Consider the following 24112-nt stretch of genomic DNA (forward strand, 5'->3'; position numbering starts at 1 on the left):
ATAAATGTTTATTATTCATGCTAGAATTGTATTAACCGGAAACATAATACATGTGTGAATACATAGACAAACATAGTGTCACTAGTATGCCTCTACTTAACTAGCTCGTTAATCGAAGATGGTTAAGTTTGTTAGCCATGGACATGAGTTGTCATTTGATTAACGGGATCACACCATTAGGAGAATGATGTGATTGACTTGACCCATTATGTTAGCTTAGCACTTGATCGTTTAGTATACTGCTATTGCTTTCTTCATGACTTATACATGTTCCTATGACTATGAGATTATGCAACTCCCGTTTACCGGAGGAACACTTTGTGTGCTACCAAACGTCACAACGTAACTGGGTGATTATAAAGGTGCTCTACAGGTGTCTCCGAAGGTACTTGTTGGGTTGGCGTATTTCGAGATTAGGATTTGTCACTCCGATTGTCGGAGAGGTATCTCTGGGCCCTCTCGGTAATGCACATCACTATAATCCTTGCAAACATTGTGACTAATGAGTTAGTTGCGAGATGATGCATTACGGAACGAGTAAAGAGACTTGCCGGTAACGAGATTGAACTAGGTATTGAGATACCGACGATCGAATCTCGGGCAAGTAACATACCGATGACAAAGGGAACAACGTATGTTGTTATGCGGTTTGACCGATAAAGATCTTCGTGGAATATGTAGGAGCCAACATGAGCATCCAGGTCCCGCTATTGGTTATTGACCGGAGACGTGTCTTGGTCATGTCTACATAGTTCTCAAACCCGTAGGGTCCGCACGCTTAAAGTTAGATGACGATCGGTATTATGTGTTTTGATGTACCGAAGGTAGTTCGGAGTCCCGGATATGATCACGGACATGACGAGGAGTCTCGAAATGGTCGAGACATAAAGATTGATATATTGGACGACTATGTTCGGACACCGGAATGGTTTGGGGAGTTTCGGACACATACCGGAGTACCGGGGGGTTACCGGAACCCCCCGGGGGCAGCGCCCCTCTTTCCTTTCCCCCTCTCTCCCCTTCCCTCTCCTCTCCTACTCCCACTTGCAAGGGTGGAGTCCTACTCCCGGTGGGAGTAGGACTCCTCATGGGGCGCGCCTAGGGTGGCCGGCCCCCTCCCCCTCCTCCACTCCTTTATATACGGGGAGGGGGCACCCCTTGGAGACACAACAATTGATCTCTTGATCTCTTAGCCGTGTGCGGTGCCCCCCTCCACCATATTCCACCTCGATAATATCGTAGCGGTGCTTAGGCGAAGCCCTGCATCGGTAGCATCATCATCACCGTCACCACGCCGTCGTGCTGACGGAACTCTCCCTCAAAGCTCGGCTAGATCGGAGTTTGAGGGACGTCATTGAGCTGAACGTGTGCTGAACTCGGAGGTGCCGTACGTTCGGTACTCGGATCGGTCGGATCGTGAAGACGTACGACTACATCAACTGCGTTGTGCTAACGCTTCCTCTTTCGTTCTACGAGGGTACGTGGACACACTCTCCCCTCTTGTTGCTATGCATCACCATGATCCTTTGTGTGCGTAGGAATTTTTTTGAAATTACTACGTTCTCCAACAGTGGCATCCGAGCCTGGTTTTACGTGTAGATGTTTATGCATGAGTAGAACACAAGTGATTTTTGGGCGATACAAGTCATACTACTTACCAGCATGTCATACTTTGGTTCAGCAGTATTGTTGGATGAAGCGGCCCGGACCAACATTACGTGTACGCTTACGCGAGACTGGTTCTACCGACGTGCTTTGCACACAGGTGGCTGGCGGGTGTCAGTTTCTCCAACTTTAGTTGAACCGAGTGTGGCTACGCCCGGTCCTTGAGAAGGTTAAAACAGCACTAACTTGACAAACTAACGTTGTGGTTTTGATGCGTAGGTAAGAACGGTTCTAGCTCAGCCCGTAGCAGCCACGTAAAACTTGCAACAACAAAGTAGAGGACGTCTAACTTGTTTTTGCAGGGCATGTTGTGATGTGATATGGTCAAGGCATGATGCTATATTTTATTGTATGAGATGATCATGTTTTGTAACTGAGTTATCGGCAACTGGCAGGAGCCATCTGGTTGTCGCTTTATTGTATGCAATGCAATCGCCCTGTAATGCTTTACTTTATCACTAAGCGGTAGCGATAGTCGTAGAAGTAATAGTTGGCGAGACAACAACGATGCTACGATGGAGATCAAGGTGCCACGCCGGTGACGATGGTGATCATGACGGTGCTTCGGAGATGGAGATCACAAGCACAAGATGATGATGGCCATATCATATCACTTATATTGATTGCATGTGATGTTTATCCTTTATGCATCTTATTTTGCTTTGATTGACGGTAGCATTATAAGATGATCTCTCACTAAATTTCAAGATAAAAGTGTTCTCCCTGAGTATGCACCGTTGCCAAAGTTCGTCGTGCCGAGACACCACGTGATGATCGGGTGTGATAAGCTCTACGTTCATCTACAACGGGTGCAAGCCAGTTTTGCACACACAAAATACTCGGGTTAAACTTGACGAGCCTAGCATATGCAGATATGGCCTCGGAACACTGAGACTGAAAGGTCGAGCGTGAATCATATAGTAGATATGATCAACATAGTGATGTTCACCATTGAAAACTACTCCATCTCACGTGATGATCGGACATGGTTTAGTTGATTTGGATCACGTGATCATTTAGATGATTAGAGGGATGTCTATCTAAGTGGGAGTTCTTAAGTAATATGATTAATTGAACTTAAATTTATCATGAACTTAGTACCTGATAGTATTTTGCTTGTCTATGTTGATTGTAGATAGATGGCCCGTGCTGTTGTTCCGTTGAATTTTAATGCGTCCTTGAGAAAACAAAGTTGAAAGATGATGGTAGGAATTACACGGACTGGGTCCGTAACTTGAGGATTATCCTCATTGCTGCACAGAAGAATTATGTCCTGGAAGCACTGATGGGTGCCAGGCCTGCTGCAGATGCTACTGACGACATTAAGAACATGTGGCAGAGCAAAGTTGATGACTACTCAATAGTTCAGTGTGCCATGCTTTACGGCTTAGAATCGGGACTTCAACGACGTTTTGAACATCATGGAGCATATGAGATCTTCCAGGAGTTGAAGTTAATATTTCAAGCAAATGCCCGGATTGAGAGATATGAAGTCTCCAATAATTTCTACAGCTGCAAGATGGAGGAGAATAGTTCTGTCAGTGAACATATACTCAAAATGTCTGGGTATAACAATCACTTGATTCAACTGGGAGTTAATCTTCTGGATGATAGTGTCATTGACAGAATTCTTCAATCACTGCCACCAAACTACAAGAGCTTCATGATGAACTATAATATGCAAGGGATGGATAAGACGATTCCCAAGCTCTTCGCAATGCTAAAAGCTGCGGAGGTAGAAATCAAAAAGGAGCATCAAGTGTTGATGGTCAACAAGACCACCAGTTTCAAGAAAAAGGGCAAAGGGAAGAAGAAGGGGAACTTCAAGAAGAACAGCAAACAAGTTGCTGCTCAAGAGAAGAAACCCAAGTCTGGACCTAAGCCTGAGACTGAGTGCTTCTACTGCAAGCAGACTGGACACTGGAAGCGGAACTGCCCCAAGTATTTGGCGGATAAGAAGGATGGCAAGGTGAACAAAGGTATATGTGATATACATGTTATTGATATGTACCTTACTAGAGCTCGCAGTAGCACCTGGGTATTTGATACTGGTTCTGTTGCTAATATTTGCAACTCAAAACAGGGACTACGGATTAAGCGAAGACTGGCTAAGGACGAGGTGACGATGCGCGTGGAAAATGGTTCCAAAGTCGATGTGATCGCCGTCGGCACGGTACCTCTACATCTACCTTCGGGATTAGTTTTAGACCTGAATAATTGTTATTTGGTGCCAGCGTTGAGCATGAACATTATATCCGGATCTTGTTTGTTGCGAGACGGTTATTCATTTAAATCTGAGAATAATGGTTGTTCTATTTATATGAGTAATATCTTTTATGGTCATGCACCCTTGAAGAGTGGTCTATTTTTGTTGAATCTCGAAAGTAGTGATACACATATTCACAATGTTGAAACCAAAAGATGCAGAGTTGATAATGATAGTGCAACTTATTTGTGGCACTGTCGTTTGGGTCATATTGGTGTAAAGCGCATGAAGAAACTCCATACTGATGGACTTTTGGAATCACTTGGTACTTGCGAACTGTGCCTCATGGGCAAGATGACTAAAACGCCGTTCTCCGGAACTATGGAGCGAGCAACTGATTTGTTGGAGATCATACATACTGATGTATGTGGTCCAATGAAGGTTCAGGCTCGTGGCGGGTATCTTTATTTTCTCACCTTCTTAAGTATATCTACTTAATGAAACATAAGTCTGAAACATTTGAAAAGTTCAAAGAATTTCGGAGTGAAGTTGAAAATCATCATAACAAGAAAATAAAGTTTCTACAATCTGATCGTGGAGGAGAATATTTGAGTTACAAGTTTGGTCTACATTTGAAAGAATGCCGAATAGTTTCGCAACTAACGCCACCCGGAACACCACAGCGTAATGGTGTGTCCGAACGTCGTAATCGTACTTTACTAGATATGGTGCGATCTATGATGTCTCTTACTGATTTACCGCTATCGTTTTGGGGTTATGCTTTAGAGACGGCTGCATTCACGTTAAATAGGACACCATCGAAATCCGTTGAGACGACGCCTTATGAATTGTGGTTTGGCAAGAAACCAAAGTTGTCGTTTCTTAAAGTTTGGGGCTGCGATGCTTATGTGAAAAAGCTTCAACCTGATAAGCTCGAACCCAAATCGGAGAAATGTGTCTTCATAGGATACCCAAAGGAAACTGTTGGGTACACCTTCTATCACAGATCCGAAGGCAAGACATTCGTTGCCAAGAATGGATCCTTTCTAGAGAAGGAGTTTCTCTCGAAAGAAGTGAGTGGGACGAAAGTAGAACTTGATGAGGTAACTGTACCTGCTCCCTTATTGGAAAGTAGTTCATCACAGAAACCGGTTCCTGTGACACCTACACCAATTAGTTAGGAAGCTAATGATATCGATCATGAAACTTCAGATCAAGTTACTACTGAACCTCGTAGGTCAACCAGAGTAAGATCCGCACCAGAGTGGTACGGTAATCCTATTCTGGAGGTCATGTTACTTGACCAAGGTGAACCTACGAACTATGAAGAAGCGATGGTGAGCCCAGATTCCGAAAAATGGCTTGAGGCCATGAAATCTGAGATGGGATCCATGTATGAGAACAAAGTGTGGACTTTGGTTGACTTGCCCGATGATCGGCAACCATTGAGAATAAATGGATCTTCAAGAAGAAGACTGACGCTGACGATAATGTTACTGTCTATAAAGCTCGACTTGTTGCAAAAGGTTTTCGACAAATTCAAGGGATTGACTACGATGAGACTTTCTCACCCGTAGTGATGCTTAAGTCTGTCCGAATCATGTTAGCAATTGCTGCATTTTATGATTATGAAATTTGGCAAATGGATGTCAAAACTGCATTCCTGAATGGATTTCTGGAAGAAGAGTTGTATATGATGCAACCACAAGGTTTTGTCGATCCAAAGGGAGCTAACAAAGTATGCAAGCTCCAGCGATCCATTTATGGACTGGTGCAAGCCTCTCGGAGTTGGAATAAACGTTTTGATAGTGTGATCAAAGCATATGGTTTTATACAGACTTTTGGAGAAGCCTGTATTTACAAGAAAGTGAGTGGGAGCTCTGTAGCATTTCTGATATTATATGTGGATGACATATTGCTGATTGGAAATGATATAGAATTTCTGGATAGCATAAAAGGATACTTGAATAAAAGTTTTTCAATGAAAGACCTCGGTGAAGCTGCTTACATATTAGGCATCAAGATCTATAGAGATAGATCAAGACGCTTGATAGGACTTTCACAAAGCACATACCTTGACAAAGTTTTGAAGAAGTTCAAAATGGATCAAGCAAAGAAAGGGTTCTTGCCTGTGTTACAAGGTGTGAAGTTGAGTCAGACTCGATGCCCGACCACTGAAGAAGATAGAGAGAAAATGAAAGATATTCCCTATGCTTCAGCCATAGGCTCTATCATGTATGCAATGCTGTGTACCAGACCTGATGTGTGTCTTGCTATTAGCCTAGCAGGGAGGTACCAAAGTAATCCAGGAGTGGATCACTGGACAGCGGTCAAGAACATCCTGAAATACCTGAAAAGGACTAAGGATATGTTTCTCGTTTATGCAGGTGACAAAGAGCTAGTCGTAAATGGTTACGTCGATGCAAGCTTTGACACTGATCCGGACGATTCTAAATCGCAAACCGGATACATGTTTACATTGAACGGTGGAGCTGTCAGTTGGTGCAGTTCTAAACAGAGCGTCGTGGCGGGATCTACGTGTGAAGCGGAGTACATAGCTGCTTCAGAAGCAGCAAATGAAGGAGTCTGGATGAAGGAGTTCATATCCGATCTAGGTGTCATACCTAGTGCATCGGGTCCAATGAAAATCTTTTGTGACAATACTGGTGCAATTGCCTTGGCAAAGAAATCCAGATTTCACAAGAGGACCAAGCACATCAAGAGACGCTTCAATTCCATCCGGGACCAAGTCCAGGTGGGACACATAGAGATTTGCAAGATACATACGGATTTGAATGTTGCAGACCCGTTGATTAAGCCTCTTCCACGAGCAAAACATGATCAGCACCAAAACTACATGGGTGTTAGAATCATTACTGTGTAATCTAGATTATTGACTCTAGTGCAAGTGGGAGACTGAAGGAAATATGCCCTAGAGGCAATAATAAAGTTATTATTTATTTCCTCGTATCATGAGAATTGTATTAACCGGAAACATAATACATGTGTGAATACATAGACAAACATAGGGTCACTAGTATGCCTCTACTTGACTAGCTCGTTAATCGAAGATGGTTAAGTTTCCCAGCCATGGACATGAGTTGTCATTTGATTAACAGAATCACATCATTAGGAGAATGATGTGATTGACTTGACCCATTCTGTTAGCTTAGCACTTGATCGTTTAGTATCTTGCTATTGCTTTCTTCATGACTTATACATGTTCCTATGACTATGAGATTATGCAAATCCCGTTTATCGGAGGAACACTTTGTGTGCTACCAAACATCACAACGTAACTGGGTGATTATAAAGGTGCTCTACAGGTGTCTCCGAAGGTACTTGTTGGGTTGGCGTATTTCGAGATTAGGATTTGTCACTCCGATTGTCGGAGAGGTATCTCTGGGCCCTCTCGATAATGCACATCACTATAAGCCTTGCAAGCGTTGTGACTAATGAGTTAGTTGCGAGATGATGTATTACGGAACGAGTAAAGAGACTTGCCGGTAACGAGATTGAACTAGGTATTGAGATACCGACGATCGAATCTCGGGCAAGTAACATACCGATGACAAAGGGAACAACGTATGTTGTTATGCGGTTTGACCGATAAAGATCTTCGTGGAATATGTAGGAGCCAATATGAGCATCCAGGTTCCGCTATTGGTTATTGACCGGAGACGTGTCTCGGTCATGTCTACATAGTTCTCAAACCCGTAGGGTCCGCACGCTTAAAGTTAGATGATGATCGGTATTATGTGTTTTGATGTACCGAAGGTAGTTCGGAGTCCCGGGTATGATCACGGACATGACGAGGAGTCTCGATATGGTCGAGACATAAAGATTGATATATTGGATGACTATGTTCGGACACCGGAATGGTTTCGAGGATTTTCGGACACATACCAGAGTACCCGGGGGTTACCGGAACCCCCCGGGGAGACTAATGGGCCTATTGGGCCCTAGTGGAGAAGAGGAGGGGCGGCCAAGAGCAGCCGCGTGCCCCCTTCCCCCCAGTCCGAATTGGACAAGGAGGGGGGCGACGCCCACCTTTCCTTTCCCCCTCTCTCTCCTTCCCTCTCCTCTCCTACTCCCACTTGGAAGGGGGGAGTCCTACTCCCGGTGGGAGTAGGACTCCTCATGGGGCGCGCCTAGGGTGGCCAGCCCCCTCCCCCTCCTCCACTCCTTTATATACGGGGAGGGGGCACCCCTTGGAGACACAACAATTGATCTCTTGATCTCTTAGCCATGTGCGGTGCCCCCCTCCACCATATTCCACCTCGATAATATTGTAGCGGTGCTTAGGCGAAGCCCTGCATCGGTAGCATCATGATCACCGTCACCACGTCGTCATGCTGACGGAACTCTCCCTCAAAGCTCAGCTGGATCGGAGTTCGAGGGACGTCATCGAACTGAACGTGTGCTGAACTCGGAGGTGCCGTACGTTCGGTACTCGGATCGGTCGGATCGTGAAGACGTACGGCTAATTCAACCGCGTTGTGCTAACGCTTCCGCTTTCGGTCTACGAGGGTACGTGGATACACTCTCCCCTCTCGTTGCTATGCATCACCATGATCCTGTGTGTGCGTAGGAAATTTTTTGAAATTACTATGTTCTCCAACACTACGGTCGAAACGGGGTCCTGTTGGTCGGGAGAGGTGTGGCGTACCGCAAAACGGAGGAAACGGACTTGTGTTGGAGCGCTACGGTCGAAACGGGGTCCTATTCATCGGGAGGGGTGTGGCGTACCACAAAACCGGACTCCACGGGATACCGTTCATCTCCACCGTCGACCTCCTCCCGCCTCCACGGGCTACTGTTCATCCACCGTCGACCTCCTCCAGCCTGCACATGCGACTGTTCATCCACGGGCTCCTGTTCATCCACCGTCGACCTCCTCCAGCCTCCACATGCGACTGTTCATCCACGGGCTCCTGTTCATCCAGCCTCCACCGCACGCTCCTCCACTGGCTACTGTTCAACCAGCCCTCTCCACGGGGTCCTGTTCAACCACCCCTCCACGGGCTACTGTTCATCTAGCCCTCCATCGGCTACTGTTCAACCAGCCCTCCACGGGATCGTCCTGTTCATCCACCCCCCCCCCCCCACCGGCTCGATCGGGGTCCAGTTCTTCCAGCGGCAACGGCCTCTACTACCACGGGGTCATGTTCATCCAACCCCCCACCGGGAACTGTTCATCCAACCCCCCCCCCCAACAACAATGCTCACTATTCATCCAGAGGCAGCATCGATCGGCTTCAGTTAGCAGCAGTAGCGAAGGAATCGCTCGATCGGGTTCAGTTAACAGCAAGGCATCGATCGATCGCTCGGGTTCAGTAACGCGTAGCCTGCAGTGCAATCGCTCGGGTTCAGTTAGAGCCCAACACCTCACTCGGGTTCAGTTAGAGCCCAACGCCTCACACCCACGCGCGTGCGTGTACGAGAGAAACGCACATAGCGCTCGGCCCCCGACCACCCACCATACCGGGAACTCCCCAATATTTTCCGCACCCTCGCTTCTACCACGGTTTTTCCTGTCATGCACGGCCCAAAGAATGTCATGCAGCTGCGTCTCCGGCCCACCCAGGACGAAAAGCCCATTTTCTGTCATGATTTTTTGTCATAGAAGTAGGAGCCCACCAAATCTATGATGATACCGGGTTTTTTCACAATTATCGTCATAGAAGTGTCATAAGCATGACAGAAAAAAAATCGTTCGGCCCAAAATGTCACAGATGTGTCTTTTTTTGTAGTGCACACACGAGAATTTTCACCCCACGCTATTGCTCCCCGGCAATGGCGCCAGAAAAAGGTCTTGATAACCCATAAGTATAGGGGATCTTTTCTAGCCTTCTTCGATAAATAAGAGTGTCGAACCCAACGGGGAGCTAAAGGTAGAACAAATATTCCCTCAAGTTCTATCGACCACCGATACTACTCTACGCACACTTGACGTTTGCTTTACCGGAAACAAGTATGAAACTATTTTGCAAGGATAAAACTACGAGTACTTTGCGAGAATAAAACTACGAATAAATTGCAAGGTAATAAAAGTGGATAGCTTTTGTCAATAAGAAAGTCATTTGTCCCTAGGCAATCGATAACAAGTATCGGTTATCATTCTTGTAATTTTATATGAGGGAGAGGCATGAGCTAACATACTTTCTCTACTTGGATCATATGCACTTATGATTGGACCCCTAGCAAGCATCCGCAACTACTAAAGATCATTAAGGTCGTGAAACCCAACCATAGCATTAAGTATCAAGTCCTCTTTACTCCCATACGCCATAACCCACTTATCCACGTTTGGTCTGCTGTCATCCCCCACAACACTGACAATAAGTAAACCATGAACATATAGCAACACCCTACAGCGGGAGCCCCTCACGTTCGCCCGAGAACGGAGGGCACCGTAGGACAGCACCAGAAATAAAACATACAATCATACCAACCAAGATCACGATTAACCCACGGGACAAAACGGATCTACTCAAACATCATAGGATAACCATAGATCATTGGGAAATAATATATGGAGTTGAGCACCATGTTTAAGTAGAGACTACAATGGGGAGAAGGGATGTTACACCGCTGCATAGAGGGGGAGAAAGTCGTTGTTGACGGTAGCAAGATTGTTGATGTAGATCGTCGTCCCGATCGTTGCCCCGGCGGCACTCCAGCGCCACCGGTAGAGAGGGGGAGAGAGCCCCCCTCCTTCTTCTTCTTCCTTGGCCTCCCCCTAGATGGGAGGAGGTTTCCCCCTCTGGTCCATGGCCTCCCCCTAGATGGGAGGAGGTTTCCCCCTCTGGTCCATGGCCTCCATGGCACCGCAGGGGCGGGAGCCCCTCCGAGATTGGATCTTCCTCTCTGTTCTCTTCTGTTTCGCGCTCCCCAGATATGGCCGAAAACCGTTTCTTATATTCCCGGAGATCCATCACTTCGATTGCGCTGAGATTTTAACACGATTTTTTCCTGGATATAAGCTTCCTTGCACCCGAAGTAGAGCCTCAACCAATGTTCGAGGAGGGCACAACCCACCACGCCACGCCTGGCTCTAGGACCGCGCCTTGGTGGGTTGTGCCCACCTCGGGCCTCCGTTTGCGGTGATTCCAACTCCCAAAAATCACATATATTCCAAAATAATTCTCCGTGAAACTTTATTGCATTTGGACTTCGTTTGATATGGATACTCTGTGATACAAAAAACATGCAGAAAACAGGAACTGGCACTGGGCACTGGATCAATAGATTAGTCCAATAAATCATATAAAAAGTTGCCAAAAGTATGTAAAAGTTGTATAATATTAGCATGAAACAATCAAAAATTATAGATACGACGGAGACGTATCAACCCTCAGCCACTTTCTCATTTCCACATTTGTCCAAAACCCAAAGTCAAACTCGGCCCCACCGATTTGATCAATCCGGCGCCACCGAGTTCATTTGACATAGCCACTGCTAGAAACCCTAGACAATTTGGTCTCACCAATACGAATCTCGGTCTCACCGAGATGGCATTGCAAACTCTCTATTTCCCTTCGTAACATTTCGGTCTCACCAAAATGAACGATCAGTCCCACCGAGTTTGCATGACAAACTCTCTGTTTCCCTTTGTCGGATCTCGGGTTCCGGCAAAACCCTTAAGGTTCGAACTCTGGGGTGCGCGCGGAGATCTCTCCCTCACAGATCATGCCCTCACACGCTTCGCGATCTCTAAGCTAGCTCGACGAACTCGCAACACAAGGGACACAAGATTTATACTGGTTTGGGCCATCGTTGTGGTGTAATACCCAACTCCAGTGTGGTGGTGGTGGATTGCGTCTTGGGCTGAGGATGAACAGTACAATGGGAAGAACGGCCTCCTGAGGAGAGGTGTCCTTGTGCTTGGTAAACTTGTGTGGATGAGGATGATCGGAATTCGTCCCCTCCTACTGTGGTGGCTAGTCCTATGTATAGAGGCCCCGGTCCTCTTCCCAAATATTGAGCGGGAAGGGATCCCACAACAGACAATTTGAAAGGGGACAGCTAGTACAGCTTATCCTGACAAAAGTAGTCTTCGCCTGCAAAAGGCTCTGGTGGTGATGCCGCCTTGGGCTCCACGGTGACCTCCATCCTGCCGTCCTGCTGGTCTTGGTCTCGTTGCACCGATATGGAAAACTTTGCTTGACGCCTCGGTACTCCTCGCCTGCGCTTGCCTCCTTAGCACCAAAGAGGAAACAAGGACACTGCGCGCGCTGGTGCCCGCCTGGTCTCGATCGTCATGGCTCACGTCACGAGAACCTCGCGAGGTTTGCCTTGCCTTGATCTCTCCGCCCCTCGCGAGCCAGCCTGGTGAGGCCGCTCCCGAGGAGGTCTTGTGTCATCCGCCTCGTGAGGCTTGGCCCCTCGCGAGGGTCTTGAAATCTTGTTGATGAAGATGGGCCGTACGGGCCCGCTCGCAGAGCCACGCCGTGGGCCACGGGCAGGCAAGTCTAGGGACCCCCGTTCCCAGAACGCCGACAGTAGCCCCCGGGCCCAAGGCGCGCTCGGGCTTGGCTTCGAGGCGAAGCCAACGGGCAAGTGCGGAGCGCCGCGGGCCCCAATAGCCTGCGGCCTTGGTCGACGCGTGGCGACTGATTGGACGTGGGCGTCTCCACTTCCCCACGCTGCCTTCATACCTGCCTGGCTAGGCGGCCACCGCAGTCTACATGGTTTCCTTCCCCTTGTTTCGATGCGCTCCCCCAATTCTTCCGCTTCCCCGAAGCTCACCTCCTTCCCCCAATCCGATATGAGCTCATCTCTCCCATCGCCATGGCGCCGGATCAGATGGAGAAAGGGAAGGAGCCCCTGTCCTTCGCCGAACTACATCTGGCCATTGAGCCCGCCATTGGCAGGTCGCTGGTGCTCAACCAAGAAGCCATGGAGAAGGTGCGTCCCATGCTCGCCTCCAGCTTCAATGAGTGGGGGAAAACGGTGGCCTGGCCTGCATCTCAAGCTCGCGTCGATAGGACGGCCACCGAGGTCCCATTCTTCATCGACGCCCTCTGGGCCGGCCTGGTTCCTCCTTTTTCCGCCTTCTTCAACGCAGTGCTTTCCCATTAACAGATCCACATGCTACACCTCGATCCTCAATCCGTGACCCTTCTCGCCGTCTTCGCCTTTGTTTGCGAGGCCATGGTGGGCATCGCTCCTTCCGTGGCACTTCTCCGCCACTTCTTCTCGTTGCACCTGAGTGATCCCCGGTAGACCTCAGGATGCCTGAGCTTCCATGCCGTGGCGACGACGGCCGGCACAGGGATTGACTTTGAGCTCCCGCCATCCACAAGAGAATTTCGGACGCGGTGGGTATTCGTTGATGTCGGAGTGCGCAGCCCCCTGCTCTCTTCTCCGTCAGCGCCCGCCATTCCCAACTCTGGTTGGTGCCACTAGAGGCTTGCCGATCCTTGCCTTGTCCGCGCCTGGCTCAGGTTGAAGAGGCTGAAGGACCGCGGCGTGACTGCGCCCATGGTGGTGCGGGAGTTCGTCCGGCGCCGAGTCGCGCCACTTCAGCGACACTCTCGGCCGATGTGGGCCTTGCTTAGCAGCAACGACCACATGAGACTTCAAGAATCCAGGCTCCCCCTTGGGGCGCGATGAACGGTGCTCGAGGTCCTGACAGGAGTGGACGCTGGGGGGCAAGTACTGTCGGAGGCTGGGGGCGCTGGTGCAGATGCATCGATGCTGCGTGAGGCTTCCGAGGCGTCATCCTCGAGAACCCGTGATTCCCACGCCGAGGCGGCAGCTGAAGGGGCGACGCAGCCCGCTGCTCACGAGGTCGGAGCTCCCGAGGCATCAGCAGGTCACCGCGAGGCAGAGCCCGACAGTTCTCCCCAGCTTGGCGCTCCTGAGGCCTCCTAGGGCGCTTCCCCAGTTGCGCCTCGGGATGGTCCCCACGTACAACGCTTTGGCCGGCTCCGTGTGGATTTTGAGGAGCTCCGCAAGAGGAAGGGATCCCCGAGCTGTAGCGGCAGCGTCTTCGGGCCGTTGAAGCGGAGGAAGTATATCACCATCGATGAGTAAGTACCTTATCTCTGTGATTCTTTGAGTGCTGCTTCCCTTCCTGACAATGGCTCTTCAGGATCCCTTCCGCCAGGGTCGCTGAATCTCCTGAGAAGCGGCCTCCTCTCGCCCCGCCTCCCCCGCTGGACTTGAGTGCTGCGAGCCTGCTAGCGGGGTGCCTTCAGCTCATGCCTTCGTCGCCTCCTCTTGTGGGCCTTGCTTGGAACGCGGCCAGTGTGCCAAGGGCCCCTCCCCTGGTCTTGGACGACGGTTGGCTGGCTTTGATCCTGGGGTGCTCTTCAGGCAGCGGATCTTCGCTCGTCTGGGCCCCTCACGCGGCTCGGCCGTCAGCCAGGCAGGCGCCAGCTCCCTGCTGCTAGGGGGCATGCCGCTTCGGGCCCCGTCCGCGTCCCCCGCGGCGGAGGACGGAGTCAGTGGCATGCTCAAGTCTGTGCAAGAGAAGAGCGTCGTCCGCCATGAGCTCTTTCAGGAGGCGATGGGCGCGATGAACCGGCTTGGTGAAGAGCTCATGGAGGTGGACACGCGCCTCGTGGCCGAGGGTCTTCGGCTGGCGGAGGAGCAGCATAAGCTGAAGGTGGCTATCAACCTCGAGCGCCACCAGCGCGAGCTTGATAATGTGAAGGCCGAGGCCTCTCTCGTAGCCTCGCGTGAGGCCTGCTTCCGAGCTCAAGAAGAGGCCTGAGAAGCTGACCGCCGTCGCGAGGCCGCGGAGAAGCGCGCGTGGGAGCTCCAAGCCTGGAGCGCTTCCATGTAGCGGCAGGTGGAGGAGCACAGGGCTGCCCTTGCATCACTGAGGGGGACGCCCGCCGAAGAAGAAGAGATCCGGAAGCGCGAGGAGGCGTTGGCACTGGAAGCCGTGGAGCATAGCCTCGAGCTCGAGCGACTGGAGACGAGGGAGCGTCAAGTTGCGCAAGCGGAAGATGCTGTTAGCGCGTGCGAGGCCAGGGCTCGGGAGGAGGTCGATCGTCGGGTGGCTGAGGCGCGCGCGGATCTTGAGGGTAGGCACAACCTGAAGTTGAAGCTTGCAGAAGCTGAGGCTACGGGTAGGATTGCTGCCCTTAGGCCCAGGTTAGGTGAGGTGGAGCAGCGCGAGGAGGCCACCGCAGCCGCCCTGGTCTCGGCGTAGGCGGAACTGGACTCCGCCCGCGCCGAGCTGCTCTCTCTTCAGCAGAGGGTCGATGACGCCGAGTCCGTTGCGCGGCAGAACAGGGAGGAAGTGCTCGAGCGGCGGACACTGGAGCGCGTGCACGCCCCCATGCTTGAGGGCCTCAGGAACAGGGCCAACTCGGCGTTGGGCCATATCTGCGATGAGAACGCCCCTCATCCCCGCACAACCGACTGCCAGCCATCTCCGCTTCTTCATCGACGTGGTGACGCGCCTGGAGAATCATTCCGAGAGGGCTCGCCAGCTTGTTGAAGTGAGGATCCGTGGTCTGCTGAGGCGCGCGTTCTCCCGGATCTTCAGCCATCTCCAAAACACCTACCACAACTTCGATTTTGATGCTGCCATTGCCCCTGTTCCGGAGGCCATCCGGGACGATCTGGCGTGGTGGGTGGAGGACAATGCAGATGCGCTGGTCAGGGCCTTCGCTTCCGAGGACGATGCAGTGGTGGTCGCGGCGGATAAAGGCGATGTGGTTGACGATGGAGACGGTGGTGCTGGTGAAGGTGATGGTGAGGCCAGCGACGATGGCAGTGATGCCCGCGGCGCGCCCGAGGGCGACCCAGGGAACGCGGCGAGCGATTTGTCCGACTGATCCCGTGTTCCCCTGCTGTTTATCCTGCACACAAAGCTCGGGCGCGGCCCTAGAGGTTGTAAGAGCATTTTGGGAGGGGGAGCCCCTCATGTAAATAGATAATTATCCCTATTTTGAGCCAAGCTGAACATGTGCCTTTCGTATGCTCATGAGTCCCGTGGCGAGCTTGTTGTTGTAACTTACCTTGACCTGGGCGAGCCCCGCACCAGTTCGGGAGGTTGCGCGTTCTGGGAAGCTCCTGAGAAGCCTGTCGACATACCCGAGGGGGGCGCGTGATGGGCTAGCGCTAGCCGTGGCGTGTCATGCGCGTGGCGTGTGTGCGCCATGCCTAACCCCGCTTGCGAGGAGCTCGTGAGGGGGAAGCGTGAGGCGCGAACTCCAGATTAAGGCAAGAACCAGATAGCAAGAAATCGCTTGAACGAGAAAAGGCACCCCTGATACGTCCATTTTGCATCATGCTTTTATATCGTTATTTATTGCATTATGGGCTGTTATTACACATTATGTCACAATACTTATGCCTATTCTCTCTTATTTTACAAGGTTTACATGAAGAGGGAGAATGCCGGTAGCTGGAATTCTGGGCTGGAAAAGGAGCAAATATTAGAGACCTATTCTGCACAACTCCAAAAGTCCTGAAACTCCATGGAAGTTATTTTTGGAAATAATAAAAAATACTGAGCAAAGAAAATACCAAAGGGGCCCACACCCTGGCCACGAGGGTGGGGGGCACGCCCTACCCCCTGGGGGCGCCCCCTGCCTCATGGGCCCCCTGGTGGCCCTCCGGTGCCCATCTTCTGCTATATGAAGTCTTTCGTCCGAGAAAAAAATCATAAGCAAGCTTACGGGACGAAACTCCGCCGCCACGAGGCGGAACCAATCTAGGGCTCCGGCAGAGCTGTTCTGCCGGGGAAACTTCCCTCCGGGAGGGGGAAATCATCGCCATCGTCATCACCAACGATCCTCTCATCGGGAGGGGGTCAATCTCCATCAATATCTTCACCAGCACCATCTCCTCTCAAACCCTAGTTCATCTCTTGTATCCAATCTTTGTCCCAAAGCCTCAGATTGGTACCTGTGGGTTGCTAGTAGTGTTGATTACTCCTTGTATTTGATGCTAGTTGGTTTATCTGGTGGAAGATCATATGTTCAGATCCTATATGCATATTAATACCCCTCTGAGTATGAACATGAATATGATTTGTGAGTAGTTACGTTTGTTCCTGAGGACATGGGATAATTCTTGCTATTAGTAGTCATGTGAATTTGGTATTCGTTCGATATTTTGATGAGATGTATGTTGTCTTTCCTCTAGTGGTGTTATGTCAACGTCGACTACATGACACTTCACCATTGTTTGGGTCTAGAGGAAGGCATTGGGAAGTAATAAGTAGATGATGGGTTGCTAGAGTGACAGAAGCTTAAACCCTAGTTTATGCGTTGCTTCGTAAGGGGCTGATTTGGATCCATATGTTTCATGCTATGGTTAGGTTTACCTTAATACTTCTTTTGTAGTTGCGGATGCTTGCAATAGGAGTTAATCATAAGTGGGATGCTTGTCCAAGTAAGTACAGAACCCAAGCACCGGTCCACCCACATATCAAATTATCAAAGTACCGAACGCGAATCATATGAACGTGATGAAAACTAGCTTGACGATAATTCCCATGTGTCCTCGGGAGCGCTTTTCTCTATATAAGAGGTTGTCCAGGCTTGTCCTTTGCTACAAAAAGGATTGGGCCACCTTGCTGCACTTTATTTACACTTGTTACTTGTTACTCGTTACAAATTACCTTATCACAAAACTATCTGTTACCGATAATTTCAGTGCTTCCAGAGAATACCTTGCTGAAAACCGCTTATCATTTCCTTCCACTCCTCATTGGGTTCGACACTCTTACTTATCGAAAGGACTACGATAGATCCCCTATACTTGTGGGTCATCAAGACTCTTTTCTGGTGCCGTTGCCGGGGAGTGAAGCGCCTTTGGTAGGTGGAATTTGGTAAGGAAACATTTATATAGCGTGCTGAAATTTACTGTCACTTGTTACTATGGAAAGTAATCCTTTGAGGGGCTTGTTCGGGGTATCTTCACCCCGACCGGTAGACCAAATAGTTGCTCCTCAACCTACTAAACCTATTGAAAATGTTTACTTTGAAATTCCTTCGGGTATGATAGAGAAACTGCTAGCTAATCCGTTTGCAGGAGATGGAACATTGCATCCCGATTTACACTTAATCTATGTGGATGAAGTTTGTGGATTATTTAAGCTTGCAGGTATGCCCGATGATGTTATCAAGAAGAAGGTCTTCCCTTTATCTTTGAAGGGAGATGCATTGACATGGTATAGGTTATGTGCTGATATGGGATCATGGGACTACAAGCGATTGAAATTGGAATTTCATCAGAAGTTTTATCCTATGCATCTTGTTCATCATGATTGTAATTATATATATAATTTTTGGCCTCGCGAAGGAGAAAGCATAGCTAAAGCTTGGGGGAGGCTTAAGTCGATGTTATATTCATGCCCCAATCATGAGCTCTCATGAGAATGATTATTCAAAATTTTTATGCTCGGCTTTCTGACAACAATCGCTCCATGCGATACTTCTTGTACTGGCTCTTTTATTATGAAGACTATTGAGTTCAAATGGGATTTCTTGGAAAGAATTAAATGCAACTCTGAAGATTGGGATCTCGACGAAGGTAAGGAGTCAGGTATAACACCTAAGTTTGTGTGTTAAATCTTTTATGGATACCGATGTTTTCCGTAAATTTAGCACTAAATATGGACTTGATTCTGAGATAGTAGCTTCTTTTTGTGAATGTTTGCTGCTCATGTTGATCTCCCTAAGGAGAAGTGGTTTAAATATCGTCCTCCCATAGAAATAAAAGTAGTTGAACCTATTAAAGTTGAAGAAAAGACTGTCACTTATAATGATCATATTGCTCCTACTGCTTATGTTGAGAAACCACCTTTCCATGTTAGGATAAAGGATCATGCTAAAGCTTCAACTGTGGTTCGTAAAAGCAATATTAGAACTTATACACCTCCTGAGCAAGTTAAAGTTGAACCTAATATTGCTATGTTAAAGATATCTTGGCTGATAATATCGATGGGCATGTTATTTACTTCTGTGATGAGACTGCTAGAATTGCTAAACCTGGTGCTAAAGATAAACATAGACCTGTTGTAACGCCCACGATGCGGCTATATCTCCCACGTGTCGAGGCACGACTTAGAGGCATAACAACATAGTGGTTTTGTCGCAAGAAGGGTCATCTTCACACAATCCCATGTAATGAACAAGAATGAGATAAAGAGTTGGCTTACAATCGCCACTTCACACAATACATAATTATAATTCAATACATCATCCAAAATACAAACATATAGACCGGCTACGGTCAAAATCCAGATGAAAAATAAGACAACCCCAAATGCTAGATCCCCGATCGTCCCAACTGGGCTCCACTACTGATCATCAGGAAAAGACACATAGTAACGACCACGTTCCTCGTCGAACTCCCACTTGAGATCGACGCCATCGTCTGCACTGGCATCGTCGGCACCTGCAACTGTTTGGAAGTATCTATGAGTCACAGGGACTCAGCAAACTCACACCCGCGAGATCAAGACTATTTAAGCTTGTAGGACAAGAAGGTGCAAAGAGGTGGAGCTGCAGCGGCAAAAGCATGTATGGTGGCTAACTTGCGTAAATGAGAGTGAGAAGAGAAGCAAAAGGAGCGGACGTCATCTAGCAATGACCAAGAAGTGATCCTGAACACCTACTTACGTCATACATAACACAGACCGTGTTCACTTCCCGGACTCCGCCGAGAAGAGACCATCATGGCTACACACGCACTTGGTGTATTTTAATTGGGTCAAGTGACAGGTTATCTACAACCGGACATTAACAAATTCCCATCTGCCTCATAACCGCGGGCACGGCTTTCGAAAGATAATACCCTGCAGGGGTGTCCCAACTTAGCCCATCATAAGCTCTCACGGTCAACGAAGGATAAACCTTCTCCCGGAAAGACCCGATCAGTCTCGGAATCCCGGTTTACAAGACATCTCGACAATGGTAAAACAAGACCAGCAAAGCCACCCGAATGTGCCGACAAATCCCGATAGGAGCTGCACATATCTCGTTCTCAGGGCACACCGTATGAGACATCCTACGAGTAAAACCAGACCTCGAGTTTCCAGGAGGGGGCCCCGCAGTCTGCTCAGTTCGGACCAACACTCGAAGGAGCACTGGCCCGGGGGGGTTAAAATAAGATGACCCTCGGGCTCGCGAAAACCCGGGGGAAAAGGCTTAGGTGGCAAATAGTAAAACCAAAGTTGGGCCTTGCTGTAGGAGTTTTATTCAAGGCGAACTGTCAAGGGGGTCCCATAAATCACCCGACCGTGTAAGGAACGCAAACTCAAGGAACATAATCCCGGTATAACAGTAACTAGCACGGCAAGAGTGGAACAAAACACCAGGCATAAGGCCGAGCCTTCCACCCTTTACCAAATATATATAGATGCATTAATTTAAATAAAAGATATTGTGATATCCCAACATATCCATGTTCCGACATGGAACAAACTTCAACTTCACCTGCAACTAGCAACGCTATAAGAAGGGCTGAGCAAAAGCGGTAACATAGCCAAACAACGGTTCGCTAGGAAAGGATGGTTAGGGCTGACATGGCTAAAATAGGAGACATGATATAGCAAGTGATAGGTAGCGGAGCATGGCAATAGAGCGAACAACTAGCATAGCAAAGATAGAAGTGATTTCGAGGGGTGGTCATCTTGCCTTCAAGATTCTCAGAGTTGTCGAAAGCTTGATCCTCGTAAGCGTACTCAACAGGTTCCTCGTTCACGAACTCGTCTCCCGGCTCTACCCAAGACAAGAACACAAGCAAACGGAACCACAATCAATCACAAGAAAATGCACAAGCAACATGATGCAATACATGTATGATATGCAAGATGTGATATGCGATGCGTATGCGTGCTCCGGAAGGAAAATGATGAACATGGCAGTAACTTGGCAAACCAAGCATGCCACTGGAAAGATGAGGTGATTTCGGTCGAAATCGATATAAAGATCACCGGAATCGGATGCACGGTTTGCAAATGGCAATCAAAACAATAATGACACTAATCTGCGATAAACAGCAAGATAGCACTTAAAATGCAACAAGTAACAATGATACAGAACCCCAACATAGCAACAAAGCACATGCAAGTAATCTACAGGAGATGCTTGAGAAAAGATGAACAGTGAGCTACGGCTAGTTCACCACATATCAAGCACAAACAAGCATGGAAAAAGTGCAAAAGATTACAGGTTCACAGACGGTGAAAAACTGGACATGGCAGAAATCAGCATCAGGTAGCAATGTTCAGAGCACGAAATCAACATGCTACAGGAACTTAACATAGCAAAACAAGGCATGGTAGTGTTCTACTAAATTCACTTGACAAAAGTCCCTTACTGACCATAAGCCAAAAAGGACCAGAAGATATGATGGCAAGCATCTAAACACAGAAAGTTTCGTTAACAGGTTTCAGACTTAACAGAAAACAGAGCATGACAGAAATATTAATATGTAGGCCGCTTTGTGAGCTTGATGCACTCACTACAGAGCAATTCATGACAAACCAAGCATACCTACAGCAAGACGGCATGTTTATGAAGCTATCCATGGCAATAACAATTACATAGCATGTATGGTTCAACTACAATAAGCTTGGCAAGATTGCAAATCATGTCAAGAATCTGCCAGAAATATTTTATAGCAAAAGTAGAGCAAGATTGAGTCATGCTATGGAACTCTAAAATTGCAACAAATTGCAGGAATGGATCAATTACAACTAAAGCTACAAAACATCCTTACTGAACATATCCAAAATATGCATGGATCTCTCTGTAGCATCCAGTTTACATGGCAACAAAGTTACAGCAGACGAGGACTTAGAGAAATCACTAAGTCCCTGAAATCAGAAATATTACGGGGCCTACTTTGCATGCTTGTGCTAGTAACCACAAAGATCACAAAAATACATGGACTACACCACTGGAAATATGGCATGGCATACTTCAAGACGCATGTAGAGCTCATGCTCAAAAGATGCACAGAATAAATATTACAAAAATGACAAATCTCCAAGTTCTGATAAGAACCAGAGATTAACAGCAACTAGCCCTCTTCCAACGAAGATTTGGGCATCAAGATGACCTCTAATGAACATGGTGCAATTGAACAAAATGAAGAGCATCACGAGACGAACAATTTGACATATTATACGCGCGAATCAGAGCTACATGCACAAAGTTACAGCATCGGGAACAGAGCAAGATACTAAGAGAAATTAAGACTTAGAAGAATTTAGGGCGAGAAAAAGTCAACGGGTACCGAACTGGATCGGATCTGGCTCGCCGCTCGAGCCCGAGCTCGTCGGCCGGAGTTGCTCGGGCCGGCCGGAGGCGAGGCAGGGGCCGGCGGGCGAGGGGGTCGGAGGCCGGAGGAGGGGCGAGGGGGCCGGAGGCGGTCGCCGGCGGCGGGCCTCGGCGGGGCCGGACCGGCGGCGGCGGCCGGTGGCCGGTGGCGGCGGTGAGGAGACCGGCGGTGATGGCGGCGGCGCCGCCCGGCGGCGCGGGGCACGGGGCCCGAGGCAGCGGCGGCGGGAGGAGATGGGCCGGAGGGCCGGGAGCGGGCTCCGGCGGGCCGCGGGAGGAGAGAGAGAGATGGTGACGTGGCGGCGGCGGATTCGCCGGGGCGCGGCGGCGGACGTTGTCCGGCGCGGCACGGAGGGAGAGGGTTATGGTTCGTCTGAGATTTCGTTTTTCGGGATGCCTACTTATAAATAGGTAGAGGGAGCTAGGGGACTCCAAATGAGGTGCGGTTTTCGCCCACACGATCGTGATCGAACGACCTAGAGCATGGAAGAGAGTTTGGTGGGCTTTGGGCTGGTTTTGGAGGGGGTTTTTGCTGGACACTCAAATGGACTTTGCGGATGCCCGGTTAACCGTTGGAGTACCAAACGACCTCCGAATGGAACGAAACTTGACCGGTAGTCTCCGGGTGGTATATTAAGGCCACTTGACAAGCCTCGGTCCATTCTGAGAAAGTTTGACACACGCACACGAAAGAAAACAAGAGGGGTGCACCGGAGGAGATAGGGGCGCCGGATTGGAAAACGGACAACGGGGAAAATGCTCGGATGCATGAGACGAACACGTATGCGAATGCAATGCATATGATGACATGATATGAAAATGCATGACATGACAAAATACAAAACGAAAAACAAAACCCGACAACGGAGGGAAAAACATAACACATAGCCGGAAATGGCAAGAGTCGGAGTTACAAATATGGCAAGTTACATGCGGGGTGTTACACCTGTTGTAGGCATGCCTGTTATTTCTATTAAAATAGGAGATCATTGTTATCATGGCTTATGTGATATGGGTGCTAGTGCTAGTGCAATACCTATTTCTTTATATCAAGAAATTATGCATGATATTGCACCCGCTGAGTTAGAAGAAATTGATGTCACCATTAAGCTTGCCAATAGAGATACTATTTCACCGATTGGGATTGTTAGAGATGTTGAAGTCTTGTGTGGGAAGGTTAAATATCCTGCTGATTTTCTTGTTCTTGTTCCCCACAAGATAGCTTTTGTCCCATTATATTTGGTAGACCCTTCTTGAACACTGTTAATGCTAAGATAGACTGCGAAAAGGATGTTGTTACTATTGGTTTGGATGATATGTCTCATGAGTTAAATTTCTCGAAATTTCGTAGACAACCCCGTAATGAGGAATTGCCTAGTAAAGATGAAATTATTGGTCTTGCTTCTATTGTCGTGCCTCCTAATGATCTTTTAGAACAATATTTGCTAGACCATGAAAATGATATGTTTATGAATGAAAGAAGGGAAATAGATGAAGTATTCTATAAACAGGGGCCTATTCTGAAACACAACTTGCCTGTTGAAATCCTAGGGGATCCTCCTCCACCCAAGGGTGATCCCGTGTTTGAGCTTAAACCATTGCCTGATACTCTTAAATATGCTTATCTTGATGAAAAGAAGATATATCCTATTATTATTGGTGCCAACCTTTCAGAGAAGGAGGAAGAAAAATTAATGAAAACTCTGAAGAAGCATCGTGTTGCTATTGGATATACTCTTGATGATCTTAAGGGCGTTAGTCCCACTCTATGTCAACACAAAATAAATTTGGAGAAAGACGCCAAACCAGTTATTGATCACCAACAACGGCTAAATCCTAAGATGAAAGAAGTGGTAAGAAAGGAAATATTAAAGCTCCTTGAGGCAGGTATAATTTATCCCGTTGTTGATAGTCAGTGGGTAAGTCCTGTCCATTGTGTCCCTAAGAAGGGAGGTATTACTGTCGTTCCTGACGATAA

Source organism: Triticum aestivum, chromosome 4D (genome assembly GCF_018294505.1).
Source record: "Triticum aestivum cultivar Chinese Spring chromosome 4D, IWGSC CS RefSeq v2.1, whole genome shotgun sequence".
In the NCBI taxonomy this organism is placed as follows: domain Eukaryota; kingdom Viridiplantae; phylum Streptophyta; class Magnoliopsida; order Poales; family Poaceae; genus Triticum; species Triticum aestivum.